Source organism: Cervus elaphus, chromosome 19, assembly GCF_910594005.1.
Source record: "Cervus elaphus chromosome 19, mCerEla1.1, whole genome shotgun sequence".
Taxonomy (NCBI): domain Eukaryota; kingdom Metazoa; phylum Chordata; class Mammalia; order Artiodactyla; family Cervidae; genus Cervus; species Cervus elaphus.
In genome coordinates, this window is record NC_057833.1 from 54,535,723 (window position 1) to 54,549,581 (window position 13,859).

Consider the following 13,859-nt stretch of genomic DNA (forward strand, 5'->3'; position numbering starts at 1 on the left):
GTGCAAAAGCTTTTAAGTTTCATTAGGTCCCATTTGTTTATTTTTGCTTTTATTTCCATTACTCTGTGAGGTGGGTCATAGAGGATCTTGCTGTGATTTATGTCGGAGAGTGTTTTGCCTATGTTTTCCTCTAGGAGTTTTATAGTTTCTGGTCTTACATTTAGATCTTTAATCCATTTGGAGTTTATTTTTGTGTATGGTGTTAGAAAGTGTTCTAGTTTCATTCTTTTACAAGTGGTTGACCAGTTTTCCCAGCACCACTTATTAAAGAGGGTGTCTTTTCTCCATTGTATATTCTTGCCTCCTTTGTCAAAGATAAGGTGTCCATAGGTGTATGGATTTATCTCTGGGCTTTCTATTCTGTTCCATCGATCTATATTTCTGTCTTTGTGCCAGTACCATACTGTCTTGATGACTGTGGCTTTGTAGTAGAGTCTGAAGTCAGGCAGGTTGATTCCTCCAGTTCCATTCTTCTTTCTCAAGATTGCTTTGGCTATTCAAGGTTTTTTGTGTGTGAAATTATTTGTTCTAGTTCTGTGAAAAATACCATTGGTAGCCTGATAGGGATTGTATTGAATCTATAGATTGCTTTGGATAGTATACTCATTTTCACTATATTTATCCTTCCAACCCATGAACATGGTATATTTCTCAATCTATTTGTGTCCTCTTTGATTTCTTTCACCACTGTTTTATAGTTTTCTTTATATAGGTTTTTTGTTTCTTTGGATAGATATATTCCTAAGTATTTTATTCTTTTTGTTGAAATGGTGAATGGAATTGTTTCCCTAATTTCTCTTTCTGTTTTCTCATTGTTAGTATATAGGAATGCAAGGGGTTTCTTTGTATTGATTTTATATCCTGCAACTTTACTATATTCATTAATTAGCTCTAATAATTTTCTGGTGGAGTCTTTAGGGTTTTCTATATAGAGGATCATGTCATCTGCAAACAGTGAGAGTTTTACTTCTTTTCCTATCTGGGTTCCTTTTATTTCTTTTTCTGCCCTGATTGCTGTGGCCAAAACTTCTAAAACTATGTTGAATAGTAGTGGTGAGAGTGGGCACCCTTGTCTTGTTTCTGACTTTAGGGGAAATGCTTTCAATTTTTCACCATTGAGGATAATGTTTGCAGTGGGTTTGTCATATATAGCTTTTATTATATTGAGGTATGTTCTTTCTATTCCTGCTTTCTGGAGAGTTTTTATAATAAATGCATGTTGAATTTTGTCAAAGGCTTTCTCTGCATCTATTGAGATAATCATATGGTTTTTATCTTTCAATACATCTGCATTAGAAAGTTTAAGTTATTGGAGCACTTTTTAAAAAGCAGGTGTGTTAGGTGGCAAATGGGGATAATAAACAGTTTAAGAGATGTCAATTATATTTTTGAGAAGCTCTCTTGAAAATTAGGCAAGAATGTTTTGAACTTTGCATGCATTTTGTATTGAAATGGATGCTTCTAAAGAAATTAAAAGTTGAAGAATTTCTCCTAAACTGTTAATATTATTGACTATCTAGTTAAATTAATATGACACTGCTCTCCTAAATTTTGGTAATATAATTAATTAAATCAATCTGTTTAATAAATCCACCCATTAAAATATCCTTTTATGACTTTCCAGGGCTTTGCACCATCAATTACCATCAACTACTCCTACCATCATGAATATCCCTTTCAGCTGACTTTAAACATGTTTAAGTTACAAACCAACAGAACCCTCCTTAGGATCCCCTTCCCTTCATAGTCCAGCATCTCAAAATAGCAGCCCATATTTCTTAATCTTACGTTTTCATCCCTCACTTCTCAACTCAGAGCAATCTGGTTTCTGCCTCTGTCCTTATACTGAAATTGACAAAATATTTTTCAGTCCCTATCTTACTCAGTCTCTGCACTATTTGGTACTGATAGCTATTCTTTCTTCAAGTTGCCTTCTCTGTTGTCAATTTTCCTAAGTATTATGCCTTCTTAGTTCCCTTCTAGTCTCTTACACCATTTATTCAGAGGCTCCTGGTAGGAGTTCCCATTTTGGGCAGCTGAGCAGCTCACATTTCTTTGTTTATCTCATATATGGTATTAGATATACAATGTTGGTGAGTTTCTATGCCAGAGGACCCAGCTTTCCTGGTCATAACTAATTGTTTCAGGGTTAGAAATCTGACCCAAGCTGAACCATCAGATGCATACTAAATGAATTATGACATCTGGAATGAAGACAGGAACAGGGAATCACTGGTAGTAATCCAATCCCATTACTTCTATCCTCCCAAGAGAAAGTACATGAATCTTTTTGGCTGAGGTTCCTGTAATTGCCCAGTTCCTTTCCCTCTCTGACTGACTGATTGTTCAAACAGTTTCTTTTTGGTTCTGTGAGATACACACAATAAATCCTTTCCCTGCTTAAGTGCCCAATAGCCACTTTTTTTTTTTTTGTATAAATTGACAATAATAGTTTTTATTTAAGCAAATAAAAATCTTGATTGGCTCCTCTCTCATCTCTGACATTGAACACTGATAGTCACCACAGGGTTCTCTCTAGACCTGCTTCTCATTTTAAACACTTTGCTTGAGCATTTTCACTCAAAGCAATTACCTCTCTTCATGTAATTTAACTTATAGATTTATTTTAATTAAAAATTTTTTGTTTTATTTTTATTCATTGGATTTTTTTTTCTCATACTTCAAAAATCTCCTCCTTTTGGTTATGTTTTATAGTGTCCTCAACTCTCCTTATTTCCCTTGCCTGAGTTGGAAAGAGGAACACAGAACTTTCTCTTATGCTTCTCTTCCTAGCCATCTCTTGTTGAAGTTATTGATTCTCTTCTTACTCTGCATGCTTTTCATAACCTCTTTCATCTGTTATCTTGATGCTGAAAATTTCAAACTGTATGCCTCTAACTGTCCAAAATCCTCATACATATCTCCAAGCACTTACTAGACAATTTCACTTTGCTGATCCAAAGATCTCTTAAACTCAACATGCCCAAAATTTAATTCAAAATCTTTTTCTTAAAATAATGTTTCTTCCTATGTTGTAAGGTCACCACCTACCTAATCTCCCTCTCCCATGCCTAGTATTGTGTCAGCAAATGATGACACGGTCTGTCTTTTCTACGGCCTGCAAGCTGAGACTGGTTTTCACATTTCTAACATGTTGTAATCACTTCATGGCAAATAGATGGAGAAACAATGGAAACAGTGACAGACTATTTTCTTGGGTTCCAAAATCACTGCAGATGGTGACTGCAGCCGTGAAATTAAAAGACAGTTGCTGCTTTGGAAGAAAAGCTATGACCAACCTAGACAGCATATGAAAAAGCAGAGATATTACTTTGCCGACAAAATTCTATCTAGTCAAAGTTATGGTTTTTCCAGTAGTCATGTATGGCTGTGAGAGTTGGACTATAAAGAAAGCTGAGTGCTGAAGAAGTGATGCTTTTGAACTGTGGTGTTGGGGAAGATTTTTGAGAGTTCCTTGAACTGCAAGGAGATCAAACCGGTCAATCCTAAAGGAAATCAGTCCTGAAAATTCGTTGGAAAGACTGATGCTGAAGCTGAAACTCCAGTACTTTGGCCCCCTGATGCAAAGAACTGACTCATTAGAAAAGACCCTGATGCGTTATAATAAAATAAACAGGAAATTTACAGTTTTGTATTCCTCTGACCTGCAATATCTAATCTGTGTGGACTGTCAAGACCACTAACTTTTGGATGTGCACCCAGGACATACAAAGGGTCAATAGGAAGCCAAACCAACCCTCTTGCATTCTTTCTCATTTATACTCTCTATCCTGTTTAAGTATTACTTTGTGAGAAGGCCAAAGTGAAAGCAAATCTGGATTGAGTTCAAGCTGTCATTCTTGCCTGTCTCTAAACCCAGTTAGGAATCTGTGGTTTGGAGTAGGGAATACAGTTTTCTCTTGTTTTTGCCTTATTTTGTTCTTTTTGGTTGTTGTTCTGTCACTAAGTCATGTCTGATTCTTTGTGAACCCATGGGACTGCAGCACACTAGGCTTCGCTGTTCTTCACTATCTCCTGGAGTTTGCTCAAAATTTTGTCCATTGAGTTGGTGATGCCATCCAACCATCTCATCCTCTGTTGCCCCCTTCTCCTCTTGCCCTCCATCTTTCCCAGCATCAGGGTCTTTTCCAATGAGTTGGCTCTTTGTATCAGATTGTCAAAGTATTGAAGTTTCAGCTTCAGCATCAGTCCTTCCAATGGATATTTAGGACTGATTTTTGTTTACTGTTGACTGGCTTGATCTACTTGCTGTCCAAGGGACTCTCAGGAGTCTTCTCCAGCACCACAGTTCCAATGCATCAATTCTTCATTTTGGTTGGTGTCTGGGAATTTATTTTTCTTTAGCATAAGGCTAAGTTTTTATCATAACTATGTATTTCTGAAAGCAATTTTATTAACACATATTTCACATACCATAAAATCCACTCATTTAATGTGTGGAGTTCAGTGTTTTTTACATATTTGCAGAGTTTTGCAACCATCACCACAATCTAATTTTAGAGTATTTTTAACACTCCTAAAAGAAATTCCGTACACATTAGCAGTCACTCCCCATTCCTCTCCCTTCTCCTCCTCCATTTCATCCCAACCCCAGGCAACCACTAGTCTATTTTCTGTGTCTGTGGGTTTGTCTATTCTGTACATTTCACATAAGTGGAATCATATGATCTGTATTTGGATTCTTTTTCACTTAGCATAATGTTTCCAAGGTTTGTAGCCTGTATCAATACTTCATTTCCTTTTTAATGTCAAATAGTTTTCGTTATTTGGATATACCACATTTTATTTATCTGTTGATGAAATTTACATTGTTTCTGCTTTTTGGCTGTATGAATAATGCTGTTATGAACATTTGTGTATGAGTTTTTGTGTGGATATATATTTTAATTTCTCTTTGGTTTATACTTAGGAGTGAAATTGCTGGATCATATAATTCTCTGTGTAATATTTTGAGAAAGCACCATACTGTTTTCCAAAATGGCTGCACAATTTTACATTCCTACAGTGTATGTAAGTTCCAGTTTATCCACATCCTTTTCAGCACTTGCTATTATGTCTATTATTTTAGCCATATTAGTAACTGTGAAGTGGTATATCTTTATGGTGTTGATTTTCATTTCTCTGATGGCTGATGATGTTGAGCACCTTTTTATGTGCTTACTAGCCATTTGTATGTCTTTTTTGGAGAAATGTCTAATCAGAGTCTTTGCCCATTTTAAATTTAATAAATAATTAAAATTACTTGTATTCACTATTGCATTGAAGAACTACTTATATGTTCTAAACATAAATCCCATATAAAATGTATATTTGCAAATATTTTATCCCCTGTTGTGTGTTGTCTTTTCACTTTCTTGATGGTATCATTTGAAATACAAAAGTGTTTTTAAAATTTTTATTGGAGTAGAGTTGATTTACAATGTTGTGTTAGTTTTAGGTATACAGCAAAGTGAATCAGATATATACATATATCCACTCTTCTTTTAATATTCTTTTCCCACATAGGCTATTACAAGAGTATTGAGTAGAGTTCCCTGTGCTATACAGTAGGTCCTTATTCTAGTTATCAGTTTTATATATAGTAGTGTGTATATGTCAATACTAATCTCCCAGAGTTTGCAACCTTCTTACCCTCTGGTAACTGTAAGTTTGTTTTCTCATCTGTAACTGTGTTTCTGTTTTATACATGAGTTCATTTATTGGCTTGTTTAAGATTCCACATATATAAGTGATAGCATATGATATGTCTTTCTCTAACTTCTCTCTGTATGACAGTCTCTAAGTCTATCCATGTCTTTGCAAATGGCACTATTCCATTCCTTTTTATGGCTGAGTAGTAGTCCAGTGTCTAAACATACCACATCTTTATCCATTCCTCTGTTGAGGGACATTTAGGTTGCTTCTGTGTCCTAGCTATTGTCAACAGTGGTGCAAAGAACATTGGTATGCAGGTATCCTTTCGAACACGGTTTTCTACAGATATATGCCCAGAAGTTGCTGGATGACCAAAAGTTTTAAATTTTAATGAAGTCCAATTAATTTTTTTTTCTTTTGTGGCCTATGATTTTGGTGTCACATTTAAGAAACCACTGTCCAATCCTAGATCACAAAGATTTAGACCTGTTGAAGTAAAAAGCTCAATGTATCTCTGGTTTCCCAATCTGCAAAGAGCTTGGATATTTAACTCCTTACAGATTATGCAGAGGAACTATAGTTTACTAAGGAAGATTGGATGAGTGTTTTACTGTTGTGATAACTTGTTGAAATTCATGTAGATGACTTACTCCAAGGAGTAATACAGGAGAGGAGGGAGGTCAGAGCCCCTGGATGGTGGCAGCTGTGACAGAGAAGCAGCATCCATCCTACTGCCCTGCTTTATGTTGGGACAACTGTCGATGATGCCATACAGATCTAAATTCAGTTAGCTTTAAGTAATTCATTTGGTTTGTGTGTGATTCAGTGATCTAGAATGGGTCCTATGGATCTGAAGAGGTCTTTCAAAAAGTAACTACTTACAAATTTTAAAATGTAAAATCGATTTTTTATGATGTTACAACATAGAACCTCCATTTCTCCTTTTCCTCGCCTCTCCCAGGTAAGAAGAAGAGATGTCTCTGGTGGGACTTTTGTTCTTGTGGGACTGCTTTTCTAGTACTGGTGAGTGACTTGGCATTAATAAAATTCTAACAGTATTAGCAGTTATGATTTCTGATGACCTTAGCCAAGGGAAGGGCTTTTATGATTCTGACCTCTTGTCCATTCTCTTTTTAGAAGATAACTTCATTTATTTACTTATTTATGGCTGTGCTAGGTCTTTGTTGCTGTGTGGGCTTTTCTCTAGTTACAGTGACTGGGGGCTACTCTCTAGATGTGGTGCCTGGGCTTCTCATTTCTGTCTGTGGCTTCCTTTGTTGTGGAGCATGGGTTCTAGGCATATGGTCTTCAGTAGTTGTGACACACAGGCTCGGTAGTTGCAGCTCCTGGGCTCTAGAGCACAGGTTCAATAGTTGTGGCTCATGGGCTTAGATGCGCTGCAGCATGTGGGATAACCCCAGCTCAGGGATCAAACTCATGTCTTCTGCATTGGCAGGTGAATTCTTTACCATTGAGCCATCAGGGAAGCCTTTGTCACGTTCTCTTATTGAAAGAAAGTCTCCCATTTTACAATCCTGGGAAAAAATGTTCATTTCAAAAAATGTTTATCATATGCTTTTGTGTGTCAGGTAAGGTGGATACAATAGAAAACAAGATAGATAGTTTTTAACCTCAAGAACCTCATGTTCTAGAAAGAATCTTTGGTATGGAAGCAAGAAATTATAATTCTGTGTTAAGAGTTATGAAGGGAGAGACTTCACTGGTGGTCCAGTGGTTAAGACTCCGTGCTCCCAATGCAGGGGCCTGGGTTCAATTCCTGGTCAAGGAACTAGATCCTGCATGCTGCAACTAAGAGTTCACATGCTGCAACTGAAGACCCTGTGTGCTGCAATTAACCAGTTGCAGCCAAAAAAAAAAAAAAGAACTATGAAGGGAGAAGTACAAGCAGCTGTTGGTGCATGTAGATGAGGCACTTAACTCTCAGTTGAGGGGTGAGGAGCAGTGATGTAAGGTTGGCATAAAGTCTGGCCATTTTGTTGTTGTAGGACTTCTGCAGAGCCACAGTCCTGCTGCAGCTCCAACATCTACCAGCTTGTCACCTTGGACACAATTCTTGATATTTACCACCTCCAGTTTTCTCATATTTGAAATGGGGAAAATAATAGTACTCATCTTATTGGTTTTCTGTGAAAATAAATGTCAGTATATATAAATTGCTTAGCACAGTACCTCAGTAAACAAGAAAAAATGGTCATTATTATTTTGAGAGCTGAAGGGTTATCAGGCTTCCCTGGTGACTCAAGTGGTAAGAATCCACCTGCAGTGCAGGAGATGTGGGTTTGATCCCTGGGTTAGGAAGATCCCCTAGAGAAGGAAATGGCAACCCACTCCAGTATTCTTGCCTGGGAAGTCCCATGGATGGGGAGTCTGGTGGGCTACAGTCCATGGGGTCACAAGAGTTGGATACTACTGAGAGACTGAACCAACCCCATGAAAGATTATGAAGGGTTAAGAAGTGCTCAGGAGATACTCAGTTACCTCCTACAATGTCGGGAGCCGTTATGGGAGGTCCCGCCCGTGACGAGGTCATGAAGAAAATACCGGGCAGGCAAGGCCGTCAGAGACCCCATCCATGACGAGGTCACGAGGAAAATACCTGACAGGCAAGGCTGACTAGGATAAGGGACCCTCCAGGTTGGCCTCGGCCTCTACCCTACCCTATATCCTCCCCCCTTTTCTGCTGTTGTTCTTGTTTGCCCTGCTGCGGATTCTTGTGTTGCCTGCTGAGAGCTCTCCTGCTCCTCTTTCACTGAATGAAGACCAACTTAAAACCCTAATTAATAAATCTCCTGGATGCTGGTACCCTATGAAGGGGCCAGGGATGAAGGAAATGCTTCAGTTCAAACCCTTTAGCTGGCATTCTGGCTTGTTTGATAAATGTGTGCTCTCATTGCACAAAATGCTCATGATTGTTCTAAACATCCTAAACATAGTACGCTAACAAAAGAAACTATTAAGCATAGGCCCCTTCGCGGGGTGAGAAAAGCTCCACAAATATTATAGCCACAAATGTGCCTAATAGAAAATAGATTAGATAGAGATTAGCTGGCGACTTCTTGCAGGTAATTAACTTTTAGACTAAGAGCCTGTTTTGTGCCACATCTGCTGTTTTTGAAATCCTTTGCATTTCTGTTCTGTAAAAAATGTAATCCTATCTAGTTCCCTTGGAGATGACACCTAACAGAAAGAAAATAGATTAACCACAAATAAGACAGGGTCGGCTACTGAAGTTGCTTAAAGTTGCACCAGGTCCAAGCCATAAATTGTCAACAGGCCTGAAAGCCAAAAGATATTATACATAGAGATTAACCATAAAAAAGGCCCTAATAGGCACAGAGCCCTTTGGGGGGTGAGGAAGCCCTATTAGAGAATACAAAAAATATTGTTCTAAAAGTTGTTATTAGATCAACATTTGATTGATGTTAATGTGCTGAGGTTGTGCAGTGGAAACTATTGTTAATATAGTTAAAGATATAGTAAAATAAGAGTTTAGCCCTAGTGTAAAAACAATAAGATAATTGTTAGTTTTAACCAGGAGTGCTAAACAGGGGCTGCCACTCCAGAGCCACAGAGTCTTTGTGTGTTAAACTTTTTAGATAAATTTAGCTGAGAATTTCTGCAAAAAGACTGACTTTATGTTAACAGGATTGTATTTCTATTATGTTACAACTTGCTGTACCATGAGACTGCCACTTTTCTGTTTTCTGCTAACCTCAAGGACAGAAGATAATGTACAAAAAATCTATGGGAAAAGACTCTCATAAACAAAAATATACAGAACACACCTGGTTTCCTGAAGGACAAGCTGATATAATGTTAAACTAAGTCTGTATGCTTATCTGCCCCTTAGAAATGTACCAACTTAGGGTATAAAGGCTATGGTGAAAAATAAAGCAACTGCCAGACTCTGCTGCATATTCCTGGTCTGGTCTCTTTTTTTCTCTCTCTCTCTCTCTCTCCCTCGCAGACTTGGCCCTATCAAGGCCGGTCCTACGTGTCTCTCTCTCGCCGACGCCGTTCATCCTGAGGGTTCCCCTGGATCCTGCTGGGGCTGGACCCTGGCACTACAAGGTCAGGAGAAGAATATTCCAGGCACAGAGAAGAGAACGTGGCTTGCCTGGAGAACAGATCATGGAGAGTTTGAGTAACTAAAAGAAACTCATTATGCTGTAATATTAGGTATGAGAGATTGGAGAAAAACGGACAAGGCAGGAGACGTGGACAGAGGCCTGATCATAGGCATGTTTGGCCCTTATCTCCAGAGTATACAGTCATGAAAGGGTTTCTTGCAGGACACTGATAGGATCTGATCTGAATTTTAGGTCATTCTTATTATAATTGAAAAATGGGTTTAAGGATAAGATCAGAAGTAGGGAGACTAATAAAACTTTATTATAGAGGCTTCTGTTATGGCCAAGTAAAGATGGCACTAAACTCTTCTTCTGTCAGAAATCAATGCAAGATAAGAACAAAAAACAGAAATGCAAATGAAATCTTTGAAAAAAAATTAGATGAAATCTCTAGCCCTGAACCATAATATATGAGGAAAAGTTACTGAGAACAGCTGTGGCCAAGTAAGAATATGAATAGCTATAGAAAATTGCTGCATCTACATATTTCAGACAAAAATGACAAAATTTTCCAGAAAACACGCTATACCCTACGGGGAAAAAGCCCCCAATATTTCTGTAGTTTAAGTAATGGGAATGTGCTGTTATTGGGGTAAAGAGTAAAGAGGAGCATGAAAAAGAAATGGAAATATATAAATGTAATAGTTGCTGATATTATGGAGTAATAGATACTGTTCAATAAAATAGATGATTAAATACATTACAAGTTTGTAGTTATCCCACAGATACACTTGCAAATGTGAAAAATAAAGTTTGTGTTATTGAGGGGCAAAACAAGGTCCCGAACAGAGTGAACAGAGGGGAAAGAAAACCAACATGAATACATACATGCTTGTGTATGGATAAAATGTCTTTGAAAGGACTTACACAACTTTGGTTAGCTGGGTCTCCTCTTTTTAAGAGAATTATGTCCCTGGGGGCCTGGGATGGGAGAGAAATGTTTATTGTACACCTTTGGGAAAGTTTTGAATTTTTTAACATTACTTTCAAAAAATAACATTTCTTAAAAGGAAATATTTAATACATTTTTTTAAACTTGAATATAGTTGTTTTACAGTGTTGTATTAGTTTCTGCTGCACAGTGAAGTGAATCAGACATTTGTGTACATAAATCCGCTCCCTCCCACCCAACTCCCATCCCACCTCTCTAGGTCATCACAAAGCACCAAGCTGAGCATCCTGTGTTTTATAACACGTTCTCCCTAGCTATTTATTTTACACACAGTAGTGTACATATGCCAATTTCAATCTTTCATGTCATCCCACCCCCCTCCCCCCTTGTATCTGTATGTCTTGTTTCTACATATTAAAAATAAAAGAGAGAGAGAGTATTTAAGTCACGTGTGTAAGAGAAGATGGTAGCCTGAGCTGGCAAAATGGCAGTGAGGATGGAGAGAAGTAGATGGAGTGGCAGTGTTATCAGTTGGCATGGTGGGTGGTGAGGAAGAGAGGTCAAAGATGGCACCTGAGTTTCTGCTAGCTTGGTAACTGGATAGGTGTGCCATTCCACAAGATGAGATACTCAGGTTCCCTAAAGATCTGTCCACAGGCTTTGTCCTTCATTTTTATCTGTAGAGTTCTGTTATGTCATGCCTTTCTGCCTCCCACCACTTCAATTTGCATGTCTTTGTGAACAATTTTTGTATCTTTTATAAATTCTACATTACTTGGATTGAAGGTGTTGTCACTCAGTTGTGTCCCACTCTTTGCGACCCCATAGACTGTAACCCAACAGGCTCCTCTGTCCATGGGGATTCTCTGGGCAGGAATACTGGAGTGGGTTGTCATGCCCTCTTCCAGGAGATCTTCCCAACCCAAGGATTGAACCCGGGTCTCCTGCATTGCAGGCAAACTGTTTACCATCTGAACCACCAGGGAAGCCCTTTACCTGGATTATCAAGTGCCAACTAGATGTTAATTCAAATACATATCCTTAACTAATTTTTGGACTAAAGAGCCATCAAATTTAGATCTAAAAAGGACCCTAGAAATTCATCCTGATCTCATCATTTTATTCTACCAATGAAAACCCTAAGGCACAGAAGCAATATGTGACTTAGATTTTTGTTAAAAATTTCCTTATTTAGAACATGAATTTGCATGCTTCTGATCTCTTCTCTTTATCTTTCTTCTTTTAATTTTATTGAAAATAGTTGACATACAATATTGTATTAGTTGCAGGTGTACAACATAATGATTCAACATTTATATACATTACAAATTGATCACCATAAGTCTAGTAACTCTCTGTCACCATGCACATATATTGCAATATTATTAACTATAGTCTCTATCCCCATGACCTACTTATTTTATAATTGCAAGTTTGCATCTCTTAATCCTTATCACCTGTTTTGTTGAAACTTCAAGCCCTTTCCCCTCTGGTGACCACAGTTTTTTCTCTGTCTATGAACCTGTTTCTGTTTTGTTTTTTAGACCCCACATCTACATGAAATCATGCAGTATTTGTCTTTCTCCATCTAACACATTTTTCTTAGAATAATACCTTTTATGTCCATTCATGTCACATAGTCAGAGCTATGGTTTTTCCAGTGGTCATGTATAGATGTGAGAGTTGCTCTATAAAGAAAGTTGAGCGTCAAAGAACTGACACTTTTGAACTGTGGTGTTGGAGAAGACTTTTGAGAGTCCCTTGGACTGCAAGGAAATCAAACCAGTCAACCCTAAAGGAAATCAGTCCTGAATATTCATTGGAAGGATTGATGCTGAAGCTGAAACTCCAATACTTTGGCCACCTGTTGCGAAGAACTGACTCGCTGGAAAAGACCCTGAGGCTGGGAAAGATTGAAGGCAGGAGGAGAAGGGGATGACAGAGGATGAGATGGTTGGATGACACCACCGAGTCGATGGACATGAGTTTGAGCAAGTTCTGGGAGTTGGTGATGGACAGGGAAGCCTGGTGTGCTGCAGTCCATGGGGTCACAAAGAGTTGGGCAAGACTGAGTCACTGAACTGAGCTGCACTGAACTGATATCACAAATGGCAAGATTTCATTTTTTTTCTTTAATGGGTGCCTAATATTCCATTGTATATGTACCACATCTTTATCCACTTATCTATTGATGAACATTTAGGTTCCTTCCATAAATAATGCTGTTATGAACATTTTAGTGTATATGTCCTTTTCAAATTAGCATTTTCAGTTTTTTTTTTTTTTTTTTGTATAAATACTCAGAAGTGGAATTGCTGGATTGTATGCCATTTCTATTTTTAATTTTTTTTAGGAACCACCATACTGTTTTCTGTAGTGGCTGTGCCAATTTACATTCTTGCTAACAGTATACAAGGGTTCCCTTTTCTTCCCAACCTTATCAACACTTGTTTTTCATTGTCTTTTTGATGATAGTCATTCTGATAAGTGTTAGGTGATATCTCACTGTGGTTTTGATTTGCATTTCCCTGATAATTAGTGACAGTGAGTATCTTTTCATGTGTCTGCTGCTCTGTTTGGGTGAATTCCATTATTCTGACTTCCAGATCACTTACGCATTCTTCTGTGTTACTTAGTCTGCTATTCATTCCTTCTAGTGTGTTTTAAAAATTTCTGACATTGAATCATTTATTTTTGATTCGGTCATTTTTATATTTTCTAGATCCTTGTTCACATGATCAGTGTTTAGCTCAACTCTTTCCCCTAAATCAGTTAACATTTTTACTATCAATGTTTTGAATTCTTTTTCTGGCAAATTGTTTCCGTTTCATTATCTGTCTCTTCATGGATTTTATTTTGTTCTTTCAATTGAGAGAAGTTCCCCTGGCTTTTCATTTTACTTGACCCTCTCTGATTCTGTGAATTAGGTGAAACCGTCACCTACTGTGGACTTGAAGAGGTGTTCTTATGTGGAATGGCTCTATACAGACTGTGTGCCCAGGGCCTTTGGTGGGAGGGCTGTATTAGATGTGGACATCAGTTGCGTCTTTCCTCAGGGTGTGCTGGCAGCTGTCACCTTGGTAGGAGGTGGGCTGGAGGTGGAGAGGCTAGAGCTGGCACCGAGTGTGAGGAGCGACTTCCTCTCTTCACAGGAGTCGTCA